Below are 16,286 nucleotides of genomic sequence, written 5' to 3'. Positions count from 1 at the left end.
TGCCGACCTTAAAATTCTATCACTATTATAAATGAAGAAGCTAATCTTCTATCATAAATATTGTTCTATCATAAGTATCATCTATCATAAGTATTAGTCGACTGTATATTTTGAACCTTAATCTCATTCTCTTTAAGAATTTTGAGGGTGTGTGAAGTCTACCAATCAGCACTACCAATGTGGTGGACTAAGGCCTAATCCCTTTCAGTATTAAAGGAGGCGTGTCCAGCAGTGGGACAGTATATAATACAGGGCTGATAATATTATTATTTATTAATACGCATTTAAATAAAAACCGAATCTTAACAGGCGTGAAACGTTTGGTAACGCTACAAAAAATATTTAACAAAATATTTCGTATTCTAGCAACAACAAACAGAAAAATTAAACAGTAATTTGTTACGTAAACCTAAAAAAAGACGTTCTACAAAAAATGTTTGAGGCGAATACCTTTTTTGTATAAGAAATAAATGGTTCTTGTTTGAATGAGGAATATTAAGGATTTTAGTTTAAGCTTGTTTAAGAAGAAATTCTTAAGATTTCTATTGAGATTTCTGTTATTATTCCCTTTAGGATAATTATTTTAAAAGTTATGAATGATTGCTCTAGAAAAACTATAAAAGATATCGTTTATAATTACAAGGAGGGCATAATATTATTTTTAGAAAGTAATTGCTCAAACAATTTAAAACGTTTTATTTGTTATGATAGCGCGTAAAATTATCGTCACAGTTTAAATATCAGTATAATTAAAATAACCTCAAATAGCTTTACGCGATTTTACATTCGACCTTTATTACGCACGACTGGAATTTGTTAGATAATTCCTTCAAGAAATTCATAATATTAGGTGGACTACATACTATCAACCGCTTCGATATCGCAATGAAATATTTATTTTGTTTTATTTTTATTCCCTTTAATTATTAACTACAAACAAATCTTTATTTGCCGCTATTGTTATTCAAAAACAATACAAACATAATTATTTAACACATGCTCCATGCATCTGTGCTAACAAAGTGTGTGGATTTATAAAATATATACGTCATATTACAGGCTTGGTAGGTAGACAGGCATTAGTTTAACAAATGACGCTTTCGATTTCAATAACCATTTTTATACCATCTCCATAACATTGATTTTCAACAGTTCAAATCTGCCCCGGTAGCGTAGTTGTATTCGATACGACTGCATTGCTGAGGTCTCGGGTTCGATACTCGCGTCGGGGAATATTATTGAATATTGTATAAATGTCAACGTACGTATAGTCAAACTGAGAAATGTATTATCGGCAATAGACAGCTTCTCTACCTACAAAGCAGCTGGATTATATGGCATTTTCCCTGGTCTCCTACAATGGTGTAAGAGTACGATCGCCCCACACTTAAGTATCAACGTGGAGTCTGGAATTTATGGCGATAGGCTCGCCCTCATCATATCATGGTATGGAACACACGCGGTGGAAAGTGGATGCATCAGTTGTGCCTTTGCCTACCCTTTCGGAGTAAAAAAAACATAAGTGTCAATTTAAAATGTATACTTAATGATGGCTCTAATGGATAAAAAGAAAATAGAAGACTTTTTTATACGTATACAACCAGATTCATTTGATAAAAAGATGACAATAAACATCATTTATAGAAAGGACATGTCAGAAGGAGATAAAAAATCAAAGTTTCCCGATTTATAGACGAGTGACCTAGTCGGGATTTCGAATAGCATTTGGCAGCAAATGGCGCCCCTCTTTATGATCGTCTTTGAGAAGTCGATGGCTGTAATGGAGTACTGCTGAAATGTTAAAGTTAGATTAAAAATATATCAGCTAATTGGTACTTAATACGCTAGCATCCCTTTCAGTAGTAGAGGAGGCCCGTGCTAAGCAGTGGGCAAGTATATAATACAGGGCTGACATTATTAGTATTATTATTATGCTAGCATAGTAAGAGCGACTGGTGGTAAATGCTGATTTTTTTTACTCTTTTGCAATACGTTTAAGGTACTTTCGGAAATTCAATTTAGTTCGATCAGAGAAAATAACAAAAAAATTATATTAATTTGAAATACTGATAATGACTGCCTCGGTGGCGTAGTTGTAATGCATGCGTGGTACGACAGCGCTCTGAGGTCCTGGGTCCGAATCCTGGGTCGGGCAAAGTGATATTTGGGTTTTTCTTTTCAATATCAGCCCGGAGTCTGGAGTTTGTGCCCGATATTGCGATAGGCTCGCCCCCTATCACATCATGGGACGGAACACACTTGGCGAAAAGTGGGTGCCCTGGTTGCGCCTCTGCATAACCTTTCGGGGATAAATGCGTGATGTTGTGTGTGTGTAATTTGAAATACGATTATGGTGAAAGGATGATGATAATGTTATCAAGATATTTTCTTCTGATATCTTTATTTTGAACGTAAAACTCATGCCATTCATGAAAAGGTTAATAAGATTTCATGATAAGGGTAAATCGTATATAAATACAGAACGACTGATTCTTCAAACCGCCTACAAAGCTTTTTCTCCATTAAATGGCAAACCATTTAATTTTATTCGTAACACCCACTACGAGGACCGCCATTTTAATAAATATCTAATGACTCATTGATTCGTCCATTATCTGAATTTAAGTGCTTTGCATAGAAAAATGCTCAGACTCGACATAAATTTTTTATAAAAGTAGGTACGTTTGATTCTGCCAGATTTGTCTATAATAAGAATTGTTTGGCACCACCGATACGATACTATTTTATGAAAAGTTAGTGTAAAGTAACTATTTAGATATTAGTATATCCAAAAGTATTTTAGAGAGCACAAGCAATTATGAACCTTAAAGTCTGGTAATTGTCAGTTTCCTTTGTTGTGTGTTTATAAGGGATGGTAATCAGTCATGAACCAGTTATGCGATTGCTTATTTTCCAGTCTTCTAATATTTTTTGGGTTCTGTACCCAAAGGGAAAGTGGGATGCGCTTAAAGGGACAATTTTGTTGTCTGTTTGCCCGTATCTCAGTCAGTATAGAGGTATCAAGTTGAAATTTATATCTAATACCCAAGTTTATGGTTTCTTTTTACGGTCAAAAATTAAAACTTGTAGCTTAACGCGATCAAAAGATATGATCGTTTATGTCGCATATTATGCGATTTTTTAGGGAATCAAAACCTATAGGGCACCTCCCGTTGATCTAGAACGAAATTCGGCAAGGAGTAATGTCTTACAGCACATGTAAAGGAATACATCTGAAAACCATAAATATGTACTTTAATAATAATAAAAGCGAATTTACTGTCACAAGCTTATTATTTGCAATTAGTTCCATAACTGTGTCTAGGTATCCAACGTTAAAGATAGGTTTGTCAAGTTTGAACTTATATACTTAGATACCTTACCTAAAAGTTTATACGGAATTGATCGACGAGTCAAACTCGTACTTGTCAGATTTATTTTCTATAATCTAATCGTTATCACCAAAGTCACCAAGAATAGTTTTTTGTAGTAGTCTGTTGTATCTTTTACTAATCTAAAATAGCTGACAGATATTCACTTTGTTTGAATATTTTACGTTATATATTATGAAATCATTAATCATACGTGATCTGGGTAGAAAAGTGTTGACATAACATTGGCAAGAAAATGATCCAAAAATTTGTAACAAAATAATTGTTTACAATATTTCTTTCCATTAGTGAATAACAAAAGATATCTATGTTTCACAAGAAATATATAATTATTATATTGTAACATCAACGAGTCTTTTGGTCCGATAAGTTATTAAAAAATCTCTATTAGAAGTATGCTTCAATTTTCTACGTCTTCATGTTTTTGACAGCTTATGATGTAAATAAGTGAATTTATACCTCATTTATTTGTACTTTGACTTGTATCTCAGAAAGAGATGAAATCAAAAATCAAATTAAAAATAAAAACAACCACTCAACGCCTATAATCCTTTATAATCTTTCAGACATGGAATTAACCAGAAAAACGATTCTATAAGCGATGAACACACCAAACATTTTTATTTACTGCTTTATATAGCAAGACAAGCTTGCCTTTCGCCTAATGGTAAGCGATACGATCGCCCATAAACAGTAGAAATACCATCCAACACCTTGAATTACAAAGTATTGTTTGGTATTCCATTGCGCTCGCCATCCTGAGACATGAGATGTTAAGTCTTATTATGTTCAATACTTACACTAGCTACAACGTCCTTCAAACCGGAACACAACAGTGACTACATACTGTTGCTAGGCGGCAGAAATAGAAATTACGGTGGTCCTTACCCAGGTGGACTCTCACATATAAGAGACCTACCAAAAAACATCTCATCAAATAAAATACTTTTGACATCCACACCGTTCCCGATGAAATACTCTCTCTACTTCATAAAACAGTAAACGTAAGAGTAAACTTGGCATACAAGTTCAGCTGTCAAAAAGTCTCCACTTCTTGGCGTTAGTCTACGCCATAAATCGCTGGCATTTGATATATCGCAAGCGAGTCTCTGGATTTTATTATCTCGTTGTATTGAGTGGCATTTTTTTGAACTTTTCTATTTGCTTTTGGCTCTCGAAAAGAGTTATTTTTGGCTTAATATTTTTGATATAAACAGATGATAATTAATGCTGATGATTTTAAAATAAAAGTATTTTATGCATTATATCGCGGTTTTTTATGTTATTATTTTCTTTTCCCGTTTCGAATACTTTGCAGCCTTTATAGTCACAGGTTACTGTAATACTGATGAATTGAACATCGTCGTTGGTTTTGAGAATTTTGGTTTAAGATAATGTTTATTGGACATGAATTCTTTATAAATAATAATAAGTACCAATATTCGATACGCTTTTAAAATGCTGTTAGAAATCCTTAGTGTCGCTTTCTTTGATTATACTATCATGACTTTAGAGAGATTTAAAACATATTTGTCACTATATTTTATTATTTATTTTGAATAAAGTCCACTATCGGAATATCATGGACCTACCAAAACAACTAAAAGCTTTGCGTTTATCTGAAATGCATTAGTTCAGTTAAAATATTGAACAAACTGCGTCAGTTATTGTTTGCATTTCAGTATAATTTGTTTTATTTTACTTTCATTTTCCCGTCAGTTAGCAACTTCCAATATTTTTTGCTTCCATTAAAAATTCAGTCTGAATTTAGTTGCGTGTGCCATGGTTTGTATAATTTAAGAGTTTATAATGTTTTTTTTCGTATAATACTTTTTTAACACACTTGGCTAAGTGACCCAACCGCACCTGATGGTAAGTGGAGTGGAGGCCAATAGAATTTGGAATGACGAGAGATGAGTACCCTTTGACAGTCGACACAATAGTGCCGGCCTTTTGGAACTGGATATACACTGGCTAATCCCAGAACTAAGCTAAGCGGCGATAGCCTAGTTGGTTGTGGAACGGTCTGCTGAGACGAATGTCCGCAGCACCTCTGATTTTTCAAAAAAATTATGTGTGTATTCTTTGCGAATTACCGCTTGTTTTAACGGTGAAGGAAAACATCGTGAGGAAACCTGCATATCTAAGAGGTTCTTTATAGGAATTTCGAGGGTGTGTGAAGTCTACCGATCCGCAGCAGGCCAGGGTGGTAGACTAAGGCCTAATCCCTCTCAGTAGTAGAGGAGGCCCGTGCTCAGCAGTGGGCAAGTATATAATACATATTATAATCCCGGAACGCGACACACTTACGTGGCCCCATATGGTGGGTTTTAGCATATTGTCTACGTTGGTCGCTATCCGAATGGATATAAAATATATCCTACCACCAGCATACCTGCTGAATCTCTTATCGAATTCATTAGATTTTTATGGTAATACCTTAATACTATTTTTAACATAATTTGGCGGATCATGTGTTCCGAATGCAAACAATTTATGGAGGTGTTACAGAAGAAAATCGCGAAATAAATGAATGTTCGTGGCAGCTCCGGATCTTGAATTTTTTGGAGGCGGGGCAAAATCTGTGTAGTGCCGCTCCCGACCACCTATATTTTTACTTTTGTCATCATTATCATCATGATTTCGCGCCCCGCGGGAAATAATTTATATGTATAATGTACTGGATGTCTCAGTAATCAAAGTTGCGTTAATTATGAGTTGTGTATTCGTCTGCCAAGTTTGAATTTGCCGCCCGGGGCACGGGCCCTGGCTTGCCCCCCCTAGATCCGGGGCTGGTTCGTGGTGAATCAAATCTTTTGTTTTCATTGATTATATTTAGGAAAAACAAACGCAGTCTATGTACGTACATTGATATTTGAAGAAGTGTTTTTTAAATCCTGTTAATATACGAATTAAATTCAAACTAAACTATCCTTATGTTTAATTTCTCAGAGCGTTTCGCTATACCTTCCAATTACTGGTCACTTTTCAACGTCATTTCTTTTACACATAAAAAATAAAGGTTTGCCGCTAGCAAAACCCATTCAGAGCGTGTATTCTATCCACAGTTACCAAGAAACATTTCTGCGAGCGCCCGACTCGCACTAACTTTGTTAGGGGGTTGCCAAAATTGAATAAAGATTGTAAGAAGCAACGTCTCACTGGAGCGACAAATGAAGGAGGATTATGTTCACCATTTTCCCCGGTTGGTCAAGATTTTATTTAGATATTAAAGTTAGTATTTTACAGTTTGCTGGTCATACAAATTTCCCTTTTTACTGCTTAGGATAGTTGCGAGCAGATGTAGCGTCGCCGACATGCAATTACGGAACGTTATAGAATTTAATTATTTTTGAAACGTATTTTAAAAAAAATCTATAACGGAATTAATATATATTTTCAATTATTCTGATACCGATGTTTTAAAATGTTTTTTGCTCACATCATTGTGGGAACTGCAAATTTTGCGCGAAATGGCACAAGAAAGTCAATAATTCATTTTGGCACGTTGTAACGAGGAAACGCGTTTACTGATTTGTAATTTCCCGACATCCATTTGTTGAGAAATGAAGAATGTAATGGCGAGAATACAACGAATATATAAATATCTATTATCATATTTTTGTGATTTTTGACATATTTCCATAAATTAGTGTATGTGTGGGCACAATACACAGCAATGTCTATTTCTGGCGTTAAGCGTCAGTATATAAATATTTATCTATTCTGAAGCACATTTAAACAGTGTTATTACTAATCAATATGCGATTAATACATCTTATATTATGTTTCTGATTAATACAAATAAAAAACATTTTTGCTTCAGAGTTTTAGAAAATATCTTGTTTATCTCTGCACCACCTTAAGGTCGACTTGTAGAAAATGCCTTTGGCATTAAGTCCGCCTATATACTTCTGTGAATATAAAATAGTAAAAAAATAAAAAAAAAATAAGACAGGTTAAGATAAAATAAATATATTTTTTAATTAGACAAGAATAAAAGATACGTTTGCGAGCCCCTATCACAACTTGACCGCTGAAATTGGATACCGTTTTTATAAACCCCAAATTAGTCTAACCTTGTTTGAAGCAGTTATCTTGATACGAGTTTTTTAATTTGCTTAAATTACATTTGGCCAAATTTAATTAGATAAACATCTCACTTGGCTATTATTAGGAACAAAAAAATTATATGGTCCGTTGTTTTTGGCAAAGTATTTGTTTTCATCTTATTTTGTGGTTTATTTGTCGATGGCGTAATAAACACACACACACACACACACACGTAGGCGCCTTTTATTAGTGATGGAGTATGCAGAGCTGCAACTTAAGCACCCAATTTTCGCCGTGCGTATTCCGTCCTATGATGTGATAGGAGGCGAGCCTAGCGACATATTGTGCTCGAATTCCAGAGTCCTGGCTGATACTGAGTAGTAACTCTCAATATCATGATGGCGTAATGGACAGTGGATATATTATAGTCTGATTTTTTTTATTTTTACAAATTATATGCGATGCAGTTTGATTGATTGCACCTAGTAGGTATGCTTTGAATAGTCAAAACTCATCAGAAAGCGTAATATTATGTATGTTTTCTCATGTGGAATAAAACTACTTATAAAGAACTTTATATCTAGTATAAAATGAATTTTGTTTTATTTGTAGTAGGTCTGCAAATCTTGTTTATTGATACGCATTACAAAATAACAAGGTGTTGCGAGTCTAAAAATAGAAAAAAATAATAATACAATGCATGCGAAACAAACAAAGGCATAGTATCGATAAAAAATAATTGATATGTTTATTCATATTCCGAATCAACGAAGGACAAATTAATCTTTGCTAATATATTAAGCTGAAGCTTTTTGTTTGAACACACTAATCTCAGGAATTACTAAATCGATTTTGATTTTTTTTTCACTAATAGAATGCTACATTATTCTTGAAGATGATAACTAACTACTTTTATCCCATTAAAACATTTTAGTCCGGTAAAATTTTGCACGCGTGCGGGTCTGCAAGCAAAACCTAGTAACTGATATGTTTGGTCACATTCCGATGAATTGAGTAAAAATGATTTGTAGTATAAAAATGCTTACACTTTGAAACCACGTAAACAAATAATAAAAACCTTCTGTGTTTTATGTAGGTTTCGTGACGTTCAAACCTCAAACCGATTATCATTTATTGTTTCACAGTCATTAAAACATTGCATCGCTGTTCGAACAAGAAATACAATTCACGAACGGACGAAACAATATTCTATTTACTGACTAATCTGGAGAAAGGGAAAGCACGAATGTGCGGCTAATACCTGTCTCTTTTCTGTAATATTAGCTAATTGTCAGAAAAGAACTATTGGCTGTAATTGTGGTTACGATTTTGTCAATATAATATGTTTTAAAAGAAGGCACAATTGATTCTGATCGCATAGATTTATAATTATTTTTCATTTCTTACTTGCCAGATTCGGAAATTATAATTTTAATTAAACTACTTATCAATAACGTATTGATGACGGAGAAAATACACAGCACCTTAAAAGTACCCATGTAATTGTCCGATTTTTATCTATTTTACCCACTGTTTTCGCATCAATACCTACTTGGAGTAAAAGTATTTACTAGTCATAAGCGAAAAAAATCGTATTGAAAACAGTAGTAACACCGAAAATACGAAACATAGCGATCAGTAATACACTAATTATAAAATAAACCTTGATCCATCATAAATAATATATCACATCAATTATGTAAATAAAAAAAATCATGACAATTACTTCTGTCAATAACGTAGCAAATTATCGGAAAATTGACGTGTATTCCTATGATAATTAACTTAGATTAACAAGCAAGCTTAATGGAATCAATAGTAATAAGACACATTTGAGTAGCACTAACGGGATATTATTCGCTCATTATGTGTTCATATTAATAATAACGCTTCTAATAACGTTTAAATCAATATTGTGACAGGCTAGAACACGCAACAGTTCAATGTAAAATTGACTTTATTATTCAAGATAAAAAGTAGTTTTTTGTGACTGATGATGACTGCTTAGACTGGAATTACTACCAGTAAATGGTAATAGGCTCGCCCTTCATCACATGGACAAATATGGGTGTATTACATATTACTCAGCTTTGAAAAGGGATAAAGGCGTGGTATTGGATCCATGTACGTCTGTCATCACGTTTATCAGCTTCAACAATAAATATTATTATTTTTCTTCCGAAGTTTCGAAGACTGCAGCCGCGGCCATGAGACGGAATGAGATGTAGCTCATCCGAAAAGTCAACCTTACATATCTACCTACATTTTACAATTATACAAAATAACAATTGTGATGACGGTCTGATCTACGTAGACCGAGCTCACTGTCTTGAAGTTAATGTAAAATAAATTTCATATTGCCTAGTAACTCTATGCGGGCCCCACTTCACTTTCTTGTAGGTATAGTAACACTGCCGTACTCCTGTAGAAAATAAATGCCATCGGTTATGAAAACTCAAGACATTTGTACCATCCATTTAAAAAAGGCTACTTTGGAAACAGCTTACGATTAACCAATAAAAAATCCTACAATGAATAAACGACAGCCTATAGTGCAGTAATATAAAAGCAACGTGGGACCATTTTAATTGACTTCAAAGTTTACAAAGGCTGTAAAAGTTTATTAAATCCTGGTTATCAAGCTACAATATAAACGTAAAGTTCGAATTTAGTGTCATGGTATTAAATTGGGATTTTAATATGATTTGATTACAATTATCTAAACATGACCATATTGTCTAGAAAAAAAATGTAACAACAATTGCAAGTATGTCAATGATAATTGCTTCTATCTTTTATAAGTAATTGGTATATATGTTCTGAGTGATTTATAAAATAAGTTAAAAGGATGTGTTATTGACACGAGTGTTTATTTCGGAGTAAGTATGTAACTAAGCAAACAACAAAACAACAAAATTCAAATATTTATAAAAATAGAACACATAAAAAATAATACCACAACAAAGGTTACATTCTACAACACTATTTTACGATAATTACTGCGCCTGCTGTCGTTTTGGGGGTCTAGCAGTGTCGAAAGTCAACCCACGAGGTGGACAGATGACTTAGTAAAAGTCGCAAAAGTCGTTGGATGCGGGCTTCGCTTCCTACATGTAGGATGATTTAGAAATCTTTAGGTGGAGGCCCATGTTCAACAGTGGACATCCTGCCGCAAATGATGATCACTGCGCTTGAGTCTTGATACCTAACAGGAGTCTAAATCAGATAGCACCTTCCTTACGAACAAGAAATAAATTAAACAGCGACATAAACATGGCTGGCTGCGGAGTCTGGTGCAGAAATTTCGAGTGTCCCTTTTTCCAGCGACATTTTTTAAGGCTACAACTAGTATGCGTCCCCTGGGCCTTCTGTCTTGGTGCCACACCCTACGTGCACATCTAACGAAAGACGGCCCTGAAAAGAAGAAAAAAAAGAAAGAAGGAAAAAAACGAAAAGAAGGAAAGATTTATTGCTGGCATAATTTTAAATAGATACATTACTACATTAAACAAATAAAATTAAACAAAGAAAATTACTATATTAATTAATAAAGAAACAAAAATTACATAAAGTCCAGCAAAGGTACCTCTCAATCAGTTGGATACGACAGTACGACCTAAGTAGTACTGCAACGCTGATTTTCGATGATACCCTGATACCTAATATCTTAGAATGTCGAACGTAGCAGTGTTGCTAAACAATAGTTTGTAATTAGGATTTCTTTCTACTAATTATTCCCAGAGGTTCATACCATCACGTCAGCGAAATACGCGTCACGTCTTTTGTTTTGAAAAAAAAAAACAATCCAATTATAGCCTGAGGGCACTTTATTTTGTTTTCCATATTGGAGTCTTGTACTTAGTAGGTGCTAAAATGTTATAATAAACACGTGACAACGAATCATGATAATATGTATCATTGTTATTCCATTGATAGTCCTCCTTTACTATGACATCACTTATTCATATTGACTTTCCCAAGTGCATGCCTTTAAGCTTACTCGTATCATTGCGCTTATTTATTACAGAGGAGGTTGACATTCATTGAGTAGGGAAGTTTTCGTTCCATAATCGTTTCTTCAGAATATATAATTAAAGCAGGTTAGGTTATTGATGAAGTTAAAACCCAAAATTATTTTTCAAGTACTTTCTTTATAATAATAATAACAATATCAGCCCTGTATTATATACTGTCCCACTGCTGAGCATGGGCCTCCTCTACTGCTGAGAGAGATTAGGCCTTAGTCCACCACACTGACCTAGTGCGGATTGGTAGACTTCACACGCCCTCGAAAATCCCTATAGAGAATTTCTCAGGTATGCAGGTTTCCTCACGATGTTTTCCTTCACGGTTAAAGCAAGCGATAATTCACAAAGTACTTCCTTACTGAAACCTATTTATTCTATAAATACTTATAAAAGTAATAAAATTAAATCTGTATTACTTATATAATATCCTAATGCAGGGCACGGGCCTCCTTTACGACTGAGAGAGAGCAAACGGTCGAGCAATATTAGTGAGGCAAACATAATATCAAACATGTTACGTCCAACAGTCGCTAACATCGTGCTTGTTAAACGTAAGCCGCGAATCTGTCAATAACCTAACAATGATCCCCTAATTTCCATTTGCATTCACTAAATCTCGTGTATTTATCGGGAAACATAATTTTAAATTCCGTTTGATTAATAGGATTTTAATGGTGCACTCAGTCCTCGTCAGTCTGAAATGTATGGAAATCGCAGCGGTGTTGCGGTCGCGCCGAACGAGCGTTGTAAATTGAAGCGATTTTAAGTTTGGTATTTGTTCCTTTTTCAAATTAACTCGTTAATTGATGGAACTATCGGTGCTTAATATGTTATTAGTAGGAAAACCAGAAAGATATTCTAATATATTATCTGATTTCACTATACTGAAATTATAATTTATTATTATACAAATCTTCCTGCAATATTTTTTTATTACACAAATCACACATATATATATATATATATATATATATATATATATATATATATATATATATAAATATATATATATATATATATATATATATATATATATATATATATATGTTGTATTTGTTACGTAATAGCTCACAAAACAAATTTTCTAGATAAACACCAGGATAGCAAAAGCGCAGCGGTTGGCTTCCATTTTTAAATTTGATATTTCCACTCTTATAAAACCAGTTCACTGGTATTATTCATGAAGCGAGCAACCGCACACAAAAGGTATTTAAACAAACCTTTGTCATACGAAATACTAGACCTGTGAAACACATGTCTGGTGTAAAATAAAAACCGAAGGCCAATTGGCTGCTCGCGCCTTTTGTCACGGTAAGCGATGGATTTGTTACATTTACATTTAACTGATATAGTGACAACACGGCAAACATTTAAAATAAGAATACATATTTTTTTTTATAATAGTTAATATGTGTAGGAAATTATTCTTATACTTGCTACAGCTCGTACAATTTTTAGCTTCTCGTTATGTGAGTTATTTTCTTTGAATGTTTTAAATTTTTCTGCAAGAGTTAATGAGTCGGGCATAGGTTAACTTATTGCGTGAACGCCTCTAAATTATACTACGATATTGTGTTTGTTTAATTTGCTGCGCTTGAAATCTATTTTAAATTTAATTTTATAAATGTTAAGTTTTCTTAACTGGAGCTTATATTATAGCTTTAAGTTACTATATTTTAATTATTGTAATCGTAGTAAGTCTGCTAGGAAACCTAATAAAGAATAAAAAAAATGGATAAGGAGGGCTAAATGGAGTTACATTGCAATCACACTGAACTAGCAATGGACATTATAGGAGCTTATAGGTGCTAATACAAAATATTTTTCAACCATTATATCACTACAAATTCATAGATTTATATTTTAGTATGACTAAATACCATAGAACTTAAATAAAGTTGAATAATAATAACTTGCTTCGTCAATAAAAACGTGACGTATTATTGTTTTAACGAAACAATTATCCTCATAATTGTCTATTTGTTATATAACTTCGATGTTACTAAAATATTCACTTTAATAATTATTCCCGTATGCGTCGAAGAAGGCCACCGCGGGTTTTAGTTGATATGCTGATGTGGGATATACCCCGGTATAGGTTTAACCTCGGTTAGGGACTGCAATGCTCGCTCGGATGACGCTATACCCTCGAGTGACGACATTAGGCCGTAAGACCGGTAAAACTAACATAACCGTTCCACTCACCAAGTAATGGTAGTTGTACCGCGATTTTACCCGTGAAAAGAAATATGTTAGTAATTATGGAGTTAAAAGTTGCAAATCAACTATACGTATTTTTTATTTTTGTCAATAAACGCTGTACAATAGGGCAATTAAGACAGCGGATTATTTTTTTAACTCAACAAAAAATATTTTTTCCATCGGTTTGATAAAAAAAAATGTTAATTATTCTATCATCACTAAATTGTACCAACATAATTGTCAAGGGACAGGCCATTATGTTTCTAATCTCCTATAAATTACTGATTTATTGGTCTAACCTTCGTTCGTCTGAGGACCCTCGGGAAAAGTCTTATTGATGGGTAGCCGTTGGTCTATCCTATTGAGAGAAATTTTGCACTCCTATGATCATGTTACTATAAATTCTAATATTATATGATAGCGATACGACATCGCTCTGAGGCCCTGGGTTCGAATCCCAGGCCAGGTAATGATTTTGGGTCTACTCAATATCAGGCCGAAATCTGGAATACTTGCCCGACATGGCGATAGGCTCGCCCCCTATCACGTCATTGGACGGAACACATAAGGGAAAATCGGTTGCCTTGGTTGCACCTCTATTTACCAGGGGGCGGGGGGGTTAAAGGCGTGATATGTGTCAGTATCTAATATTATATAGCTGGAGTTCCGAACACGCTAATTCTTCTTTCAGTATAGGAAGCTATGATATTGCTGGTTGTTAAGTTTGCTTGAACTCGAGCGATACTGCAAGCAGAAATTAGTGTTAGATATTGTATATCTAAGTAAAAAACTGAGATTTGTTGGCTCTTAATATAGACATCGTGCAGTTCTAAACATTCACACAAGAGAAGCTAAAATAACATATCAAACTAAGCCTAATTTCTACTAAAAACTCATGAAATAAGTATTACATGACAATATTAATTACTTACTAGATAATAAAGCAAATTTAGTTGGCAACGTTTAATATTAAACAGATCGTCTCTAGATATTTCATCCGAAATTATATCAAATGTTGAAACACAAACAGTTCCTGCGCAATTAGGTTGGATTTTGTTTGAACAACGTAATATTTGACTTTATAGAATTTGTAGGTACTTGAAGAATATAATTATAAAGCTTTATTGGTCTAGTAATTAGACAGCTGTAAGTCAACCGTGAAGTATCGTGTTTAAACAGGAAAATGGGTTAAAACATATGATTTATATATTGTCTTTTTTACTTAATATCTTTGGCTCACGGCTTCGGCTGCGTGTAAGTTTTTCCGGGATAAAAATCCCGTTATACTTATCCTGGGTTAGAAAGTCTCTGTCCATCTCAATGTCTCAAACTATCTCCATAGCAAATTTCATGGGAATCTGTACAATAATTTTTGAGTTCATCGCGTTCAGACACACGCGGCGAAGGACTTTGCTTTGTAATATGTAAATGGTAAGGATTGTGTCTGATGATGATGTCTTCCTAGGCGATTTCGGCTACGGCGACTGTAGAAATTGGACGGGAATATATAAGGATTGTGTCTACCTGGTATACTACCACAGTCTTTAAAATCCGAGTAATATATATCCATGATATTTTTCCAATTACTAAGCAAATTTATCAAAAAGTGTATATTATGATTTCATTATACTAATACTTAAATTTGTACGGAGCATTAACAATATTACTGGATTAAATCAGAAAAAAAACACTAATCACTTAGTGTGTCGCGGTGAAAACTAAATTATGCTGAAACCAGGCTAAGTAATGACACTGATTTTTTCACGTTTTATGTTTGAACGGTTGCTTTCATTACAGTTTCGGTATGATACATTTGAATTAATAAATATATTCCCAACAATATAATACTTCGAAAATAAACATAAACAGACTTCAAGCCTTATACCAAAAGCTGTAGGCAAATGTAACCAGGACATCTACTTATGGCCAAATGTGTTCCGTCTTACGAAGGGGGCAAGCCTCTCGTAATACTACGGAAAAGTCCCAGACTTCGAACTGTAGAAGGGAAGAAGAATATGATTGCCCTATCGAGGATTCGAACTCGGGACGTCAGAGCTCTAATTACACCACCGAGGTAGTCCAAATACCGCTGCAGCTTTGCAATTTTATGTTAAATATTTGAAGTGTATAAGATCACTCCGTTAATGTAAGCTGACGGAGTATTCGTGAATTTTAATATCCTTATGCCTTAGGAATGGAGGAAGGACGGAATTCCTTAGGTTGTTTAGATCTCCATAGTACGTAATATATTGGTATCAAATCCAAAATGAACTATGAAATATGCATTACAATATTTTTTGATCAATCTAGCATCCGATTAATGTATAAACTAAAATGCGCTACGAAATAATGGGAAAATATCTTAAAACAATCCAAAGAAATTCATGCCTAAAATCCAAAGGAATTTTCCATAAAATATATATTTTTAGATAATCGGGCAGTTTACCCGCCACGGTATTTATTCAAAGAATTAGAGCGACGGATACTGGTCGGATCGGATACAAATTCCTTCTTCTTGCGTACAAAATTTATTATTTTGCAAAATATTTGCGTAGTCCTCAAACGGGAGAAGCTCTAACACAATCTGCTTCACAGATGGTTGTGTTTATCT

The sequence above is a fragment of the Manduca sexta genome, chromosome 18 (genome assembly GCF_014839805.1).
Source record: "Manduca sexta isolate Smith_Timp_Sample1 chromosome 18, JHU_Msex_v1.0, whole genome shotgun sequence".
In the NCBI taxonomy this organism is placed as follows: Eukaryota; Metazoa; Arthropoda; class Insecta; order Lepidoptera; family Sphingidae; genus Manduca; species Manduca sexta.
The sequence above is the reverse complement of the archived record's forward strand: the minus strand, read 5'-3'. Positions refer to the sequence as shown.